This window comes from Micropterus dolomieu, linkage group LG01 (genome assembly GCF_021292245.1).
Source record: "Micropterus dolomieu isolate WLL.071019.BEF.003 ecotype Adirondacks linkage group LG01, ASM2129224v1, whole genome shotgun sequence".
NCBI lineage: Eukaryota > Metazoa > Chordata > Actinopteri > Centrarchiformes > Centrarchidae > Micropterus > Micropterus dolomieu.
Genome location: NC_060150.1, coordinates 21,530,314 through 21,537,441, shown reverse-complemented (window position 1 = coordinate 21,537,441; position 7,128 = coordinate 21,530,314). Strand labels below are relative to the sequence as shown.

The following is a 7,128-nucleotide window of genomic DNA, read 5'->3' as shown; positions in this document are numbered from 1 at the left end:
TTAGCTGGTGAGCTAATGTTATCTAACTTGAGCCAACTAAAGCACAACATCACAATAATAGTTTCAAAAGCTTTGCAGTAATGTTAGTTTACTTGTCCAATATGATGAAAGCCAACTCTGTGTTGGTTTTATCAGTTTCAAAACAAAGCGGAGGTCTCTAAGAAACTCAAGCTTTTCCAATGTTGACTGTGTTTTCACCCGATATTGATTTGATTCTCATTTGGTCTGACGAGCTTCATCACATAAAACTTTATTGTTTTTATTCTCATGTGGAGTTTATATTGGAGTTTGTGTTGTGTTGGGAGCTGGCCGTTTAATGGTGTTAGTGGACTGCATTTCGTTTGCTGCAGGTTACAGTCCGTAGACAAATAGGCAGTAAAAAAGTGATTTACTGATAAGTGATTTCTCCTTGAAAAACTTCTTATGGCCCCTTTTTAAAAAAGTTCCTAAAACATCTGACTGTCTTTCATAGACTTGCAGTCATGCTGACTGCAATTTAAAATGTTTACAGCTATTTTAAGTCTCAGCCTGCGTGTGTGTTCTCACTTCCTATTCAGACTTGTTTAGCTCTTTGGATTCTCGTATTGAATACAAAAAGAGATTACGTTTTTAAATCAGCTTACAGCAAAAACAGAACAGCGCAGTATCAGTCGTTTGAGAAGGTTGGACTATCTTCATTATCCTCACATACCGTATCCAAGTTGAGAGATGACAAAGCTTTGGTCCTCCACATTGCGGATGCTGACTAGGTCTCCTCCTTCTTTGCGGCACTCTCTCTGAGCACCAGACCATGTTTGAGGAGAACGCTGAAGGTGGAAGCAGCGGCCATTGTAGGGGATCCAGGGGTTTGAGCAAAATCCTGTCTCAACAGCTGATCATGAAAAGAACAGAGAAATATAGTTTTGTTTAACTGATTACTTTGAGGTACCAAAGACAAAATAGTAATACAGGAACTGGTAGAGGAACAGAGAAAAAAAAGCTATTTTTCTTTACCTTCAGTAGGAGGGGCCACAGCTCCTTCACTGTAGCAGATGTACCCCAGTTTCTTGGTGCATGTTGAACTTTGCCAGGAGTACTGTACAGCACCATCAACTATTGCACAGTTGTGTCCCGGACTAGAAAGTGGATGTCCTAAAACAAGATGACAGTTATGCTAGACATGTTGATTTTGCACACATGGTATTCAGCACAATTGAAAGCCTAAATAAGAATTTTAATACAAATAGCAAAGTTATAGAACAACAACATTTCCAAGTAGAAAGTACAGCGAGTAGAAGTAGAAAAAGTTGAAACATTAGAAGAAACATCACGTTGTTTGAATTTGAGTATGCATACATGTAAACGGCATCTTGTAATGAATGTATACTGTGCAGCATAAAAAAATAAAGGATATGGAAATTAATCTGAAAAAGAAGTTAGAATAAAAGGTTGGTTAATAGCTGGGCTGACTTCATTAGGCAAGTTTTCTTTGCAGAGCAGTGAAGATTCATCATCATATAGAAAATTAGCTAATACAGTAAATGCCACTGGAAATTGAGGTGATTTAACTACTATCAGGTGATTTAAAATGTGCACATTACTTTGTACATTATGATTTGAATGCAAAGTACGAGATCCCTTTGGCAAATTCCAGTTACTGTAAGTCTTAAATCTAAACTGCTGAACTGCCAGAAGTCCTCCTCTTCCATAAATATCTGTAGTGTAGTGTCCTTGCTGTGGTTTGTAAGTACGAAGCAACGTGATATCAGTTTTACAACTAAGTGGCAGCATGGTGCATAAGGTAGAAAGGATAAAAGACAGATGGGATTTATATCAGATGGAGAAGTCATCTTAGCATTGTTAGAATAGCAACACAATGTACTGAAGTGGAAAGAAAACTTACCTGAGTCCCAATTCAGATAACGGTATGGCCGCCCATTAGACCACTGCCAGCCATGTTCTGGATCCCGGATCAGCCCAGTCCAAAGCTTGTACCCCTGTCCCCTGCCCTCTGTACTTAGTAGTGCTGTGTGTGTGTGTTGTGTTTTGTTTGTTTGTTTGTGTGCGTGCATGCCAGTGTTAAAAAAACAGAGGATCAAATGATAATGAGTTAGGCTCAAAAACATATTTAAATGAATCAATAAGCATCTTTTTAGAGAAAATGTCCAATATACACTTGTAAAAAATGTTGTTATTTATTCTTTGTTTAAAATCATTGTTAATTAAACTGGGCTCTCTATGTTACAGACCAGATCACTTTTATATGTCAAAGAAATGCTGAATGATGAACATCACTGATCCTTGAACACTGCTCCCATGCTCCCTTTGTCAATACATTCAGTATAGAGTCAGTGGCTCCTTACCTGTGACATAAGCCTGCTCGTGAGGATCAGTGATACTCAGCAGGGAGGCCCCCTGCTGTTTGCAGCTGGCTTCAGCCTGGGGCCAGGTCAGAGCGGAGTGCGTGTTGAGCTGGTAAAACGCTCCTGTTGCAATGTGTTTTTTCCAGTGCTCTTTGGCTGTGAAATACACATACAAAAACATGGGAATGTGTTTCAACATTTTTATTTTTTATATGTAACCTCAAGTTGCACATTTATCTCTACATTGAATGCTAAGGACTGACTTAAATGTAAATTAGTGGTACGTCCAAGATCAAATAATGCCCTGCTTATAGGGGCAGTATTATCCAAATCCATGACAACCCAGAGTTGAGACCAGGAGGCAGAGTCGCAGTCTAACACACTTCTCTGCTACTCCATTTCAGGAGTTACTTAGTGAAAATCCTATAGTGACGGTGTCTGCCCCCTGACCATCGAAATTATTTAAATCAAAGGTAAACAGAAGAGGAGCTGTGCATAAAAACCTCATAAAAATTAAAACCACAAGAGCAATAGTGCAAACTAATAGGAAAATTAAATGTGGACTCTTAAACATCAGATCTCTGTCTTCTAAAGGTGTACTAGTAAATGAATTAATATCAGATTATGATATTGATTTATTTTGTCTTACTGAAACCTGGCTGGGTGATGGAGAATATGTTAGCCTAAATGAATCCATCCCTCCCAGTCATATTAATACTCACATTCCTCGAGGCACAGGCCGAGGAGGTGGAGTTGCAGCTATCTTCGACTCTAGCCTACTAATCAGCTCTAAACCTAAACTAAACTATAACTCATTTGAAAGCCTTGTTCTTAGTCTTTCGCACCCAAGTTGGAAATCACTGCAACCAATTCTTTTCGTTATTGTGTACGGAGCACCTGGCCCATACTCTGAATTCTTATCTGAATTTGCAGAGTTTTTGTCAACTTTAGTCCTTAAAACGGACAAAGTTATTATTGTAGGTGATTTTAATATTCATGTGGACGTTGAGAATGACAGCTTTAGTACTGCGTTTATCTCTCTGTTAGATTCCATTGGCTTCTCTCAGAGTTTTCATGAACCGACTCACTGTTTTAACCACACCCTCGAACTTGTTTTGGTTTACGGTATTGAAATAGAACATTTAATAGTGTTCCCACAGAATCCCTCTTTATCCGACCACTGTTTGATAACTTTTGAGTTTGTATTGCTGAACTACACGCCATTGGACAAAAATTTCTATACAAGATGTCTGTCTGATAGTGCTGTAGCTAAATTTAAGGATGCAATTCCATCAGCTCGAAATTCATTATCAAGTCACAAAGTAACAGAGGACTCCTATGCTAATTTCAGTCCCTCCCAAATCGATCATCTGTGAGTCGAGTGACACTAAAACTTATAGGAAGGCCCTCCATAATGCCAGAGCAGCATACTACTCGTCCTTAATAGAGGAAAGTAGGAACAACCCCCAGGTTTCTTTTCAGCACTGTAGCCAGGCTGACAGAGAGTCACAGCTCTATTGAGCCAAGTATTCCCATAGCTCTCTGTAGTTACGACTTCATGAGCTTCTTTAATGATAAAATTCTAACTATTAGAAACAAAATTCACCAAGACCTGCCCTCAACTGGCACCAACTTATCTCTAAACTCAGGAACCTTAGAAACAGCTGTAGAACCAGATATATGTTTAGACTGTTTTGCTTCCCTCAATCTTTACCAACTAACTTCAATTATTTCTTCATCTAAACCATCAACCTGCCTCTTAGACCCCATCCTGACTAGGTTGCTTAAAGATGTTTTACCCTTAGTCAGCACTTCTATACTAGATATGGTCAATCTATCTTTATCAACAGGCTATGACCACAGTACTTTAAAGTAGCTGTAATTAAACCTCTTCTGAAAAAGCCCAAACTTGATCCGGATGTTTTAGCCAACTATAGACCTATATCTAACCTTCCATTTCTCTCTAAGGTTCTGGAGAAAGCAGTTGCTAAACAGCTGTGTGACTTTCTACAGAGCAATAGTTTATTTGAGGATTTTCAGGCAGGATTTAGAGCTCATCATAGCACAGAGACAGCACTGGTGAAAATTACTAACAACCTCCTTATTGCATCAGACAAAGGACTTGTCTCTGTACTGGTTTTATTAGATCTTAGTGCTGCATTTGATATCATTGACCATCAGATCCTATTGCTGAGACTGGAACATTTCATTGGCATTAAAGGAACCGCTCTAAGCTGGTTTAAGTCCTATTTATCAGATCGATTTCAGTTTGTACATGTTAACGATGAGTCCTCTATGCACGCCAAAGTCATGGAGTTCCTCAAGGATCTGCCCTCGGACCAGTTCTCTTCACTTTATATATGCTTCCTCAACGCAATATTATCAGGAAATATTCCATAAACTTTCATTGTTATGCAGATGATACTCAGTTATATCTATCGATCAAGCCAGATGAAACTCATCAGTTAGCTAAACTTGAATGTGCCTTCAGGATGTTAAAACCTGGATGACCTGTAATTTTCTAATGTTAAACTCATTATTAGGCCCAAGCACCTCCGTGATGCATTATCTAAAGATATAGTTTCCCTTGATGGGATCGCCCTGGCCTCCAGCACCACTGTGAGGAATCTTGGAGTTATCTTTGTTTGTTTAAGTATCACATTAAGCAAATTTCAAGGACCGCCTTTTTTCACCTACGTAATGTTGCAAAAATCAGGAACATCCTGTCTAAAAATGATGCAGAAAAACTTGTCCATGCATTTGTTACTTCTAGGCTGGATTACTGCAATTCCTTATTATCAGGCTGCTCGAAAAAGTCCATTAAGACTCTTCAGCTGATCCAGAATGCTGCAGCACGTGTTCTGACAGGAACCAGGAAAAGAGATCATATTTCTCCTGTTTTAGCTTCTCTGTATTGGCTTCCAGTAAAATCCAGAATATAATTTTAAATCATTCTTTTTACCTACAAAGCTCTTAATGGTCAGGCACCATCTTATCTTAAAGAGCTCATAGTACCTTACTACCCCACCAGAGCACTGCGCTCCCAGAATGCAGGGTTACTTGTGATTCCTAGAGTCTCCAAAAGTAGACTAGGAGCCAGAGCGTTCAGCTATCAAGCTCCTCTCCTGTGGAACCAGCTTCCAGTTTGGGTTCAGGAGGCAGACACCATCTCCACATTTAAGAATAGGCTTAAGACTTTTCTCTCTGATAAAACTTATAGTTAGGGCTGGCTCAGGTGAGTCCTGAACCATCCCTTAGTTATGCTGCTATAGGCCTAGACTGCCGGGGGATTTCCCATGATGCACTGTGCTCCTCTCTCCTCTACTTTCTCTCCCTCTGTATGCAACCTCATCCCATTATTGCATGTTACTAACACAACTTCTCCCCTTTCCGGTAGTCTTGTGCTTTCTCGTCCCTCTCCTCTCTCCTCCTATCACTTCCTGCAGGTTTTCTGGCTCTGGAGCTATGGAGTCTGTTGTGAATTATTTTGGAGCATTATAGCCTAAATTGTTATCATTAATTACTAGAGCAAAGGTGGTCTACATTTTCATCATTTATTATCATTTAGTTATTTTATAGTGTAAAGTTAGGATCATAGTGTGAAAACTCTACAGCTCCGAGTGTATGTGCTCCTTTCTGTATCTAACTGCCCAGGCTTAGCAGTAGCACATGTGTGTGTGAGCAAGCTCGTGTGCTTTGGGAGAAACGGGAGGGAGCACAGTGAGGCAGCATCAAAAACACTTGCAAAGGAAAATATAGAAGCAGATTTTGTGAAAATTGTATTACAAAACATACATCAATATAGTCCATCACAGTAAGAATGTCCTGTTTCTAGCACAGAGCACAAACAACACCAATTTATTCCATAAAAGTCAGGTTATGGATGAAATGGCATGATCAAGCGGAGTGCATGCAAAGGACACAGAGAGGAGGAGCAGGCAGTCAGGGAATTTCCCAGACCCAGGTGTAGTAGGAAAGAGAGCCAAGAGCTGATGTGAAGCCAAGAAACAGAGCTATAAAAGGAGGTCCAGAAGGAGGTGAAAGTCAGTCATTACATGGTTTTCATGTCGACTCGGGTCTCTGTTCTGGTAACAGAATGGGGCTCTATTTTGCACCGATCTCTGACACACTCCGGTGGAACATTTGTATTCTAATTGATGTCTGTTTTTGTTGATAATAAAAATGTTGGTAAAAGTTCAAGCTTTCTTATCTGGCCCAAGTCTTGAATTTTTACACAACAAGTCTGGATCTGTGGCTGCGGGTCACCTGCTGCCCCCGTGTTCCTGCTCGACACCCTCTGCTACAACAACTATTGTTACTAGTCCTATTGTTATTATAATCATTAACATTACGATTGTTATCATTAACACTACTATATATATCTATACCATTTTTCATTTAGTCTATAGCAACATCACCTTTACTGTCTGTACCTCTGTTTGTGTATATTGTGTATATTGTGTAGGCTGCCCCCCCCCTTCCATCCATCTCTTTTTCTCTCTCTCTCTCTCTCTCTCTCTCTCTCTCTCTCTCTCTCTCTCTCTCTCTCTCTCTCTCTCTCTCTCCTTCACCCCCAACCGGTCGAGGCAGATGGCCGCCCACCCTGAGCCATGGTTCTGCTTGAGGTTTGCTTAAAAGGAAGTTTTTCCTTGCCTCTGTCGCCTAGTGCTTGCTCTTGGTGGGAATTGTTGGGCTTCTGTAAATAACATCATAGAGTATGGTCTAGACCTGCTCTTTTATGAAAAGCGCTGTGAGATAACTGTTGTTGTGATTTGGCACTATATAA

The 7,128-nt window shown here is 40.0% G+C and overlaps 1 protein-coding gene across 1 annotated transcript in view; it reads right to left on the bottom strand.

Moving 5' to 3' along the window:
- vopp1 (VOPP1 WW domain binding protein) overlaps positions 1 to 7,128 on the bottom strand; it is a 54,857-nt gene that overhangs the window by 20,587 nt on the left and 27,142 nt on the right. The window lies entirely within an intron of this gene.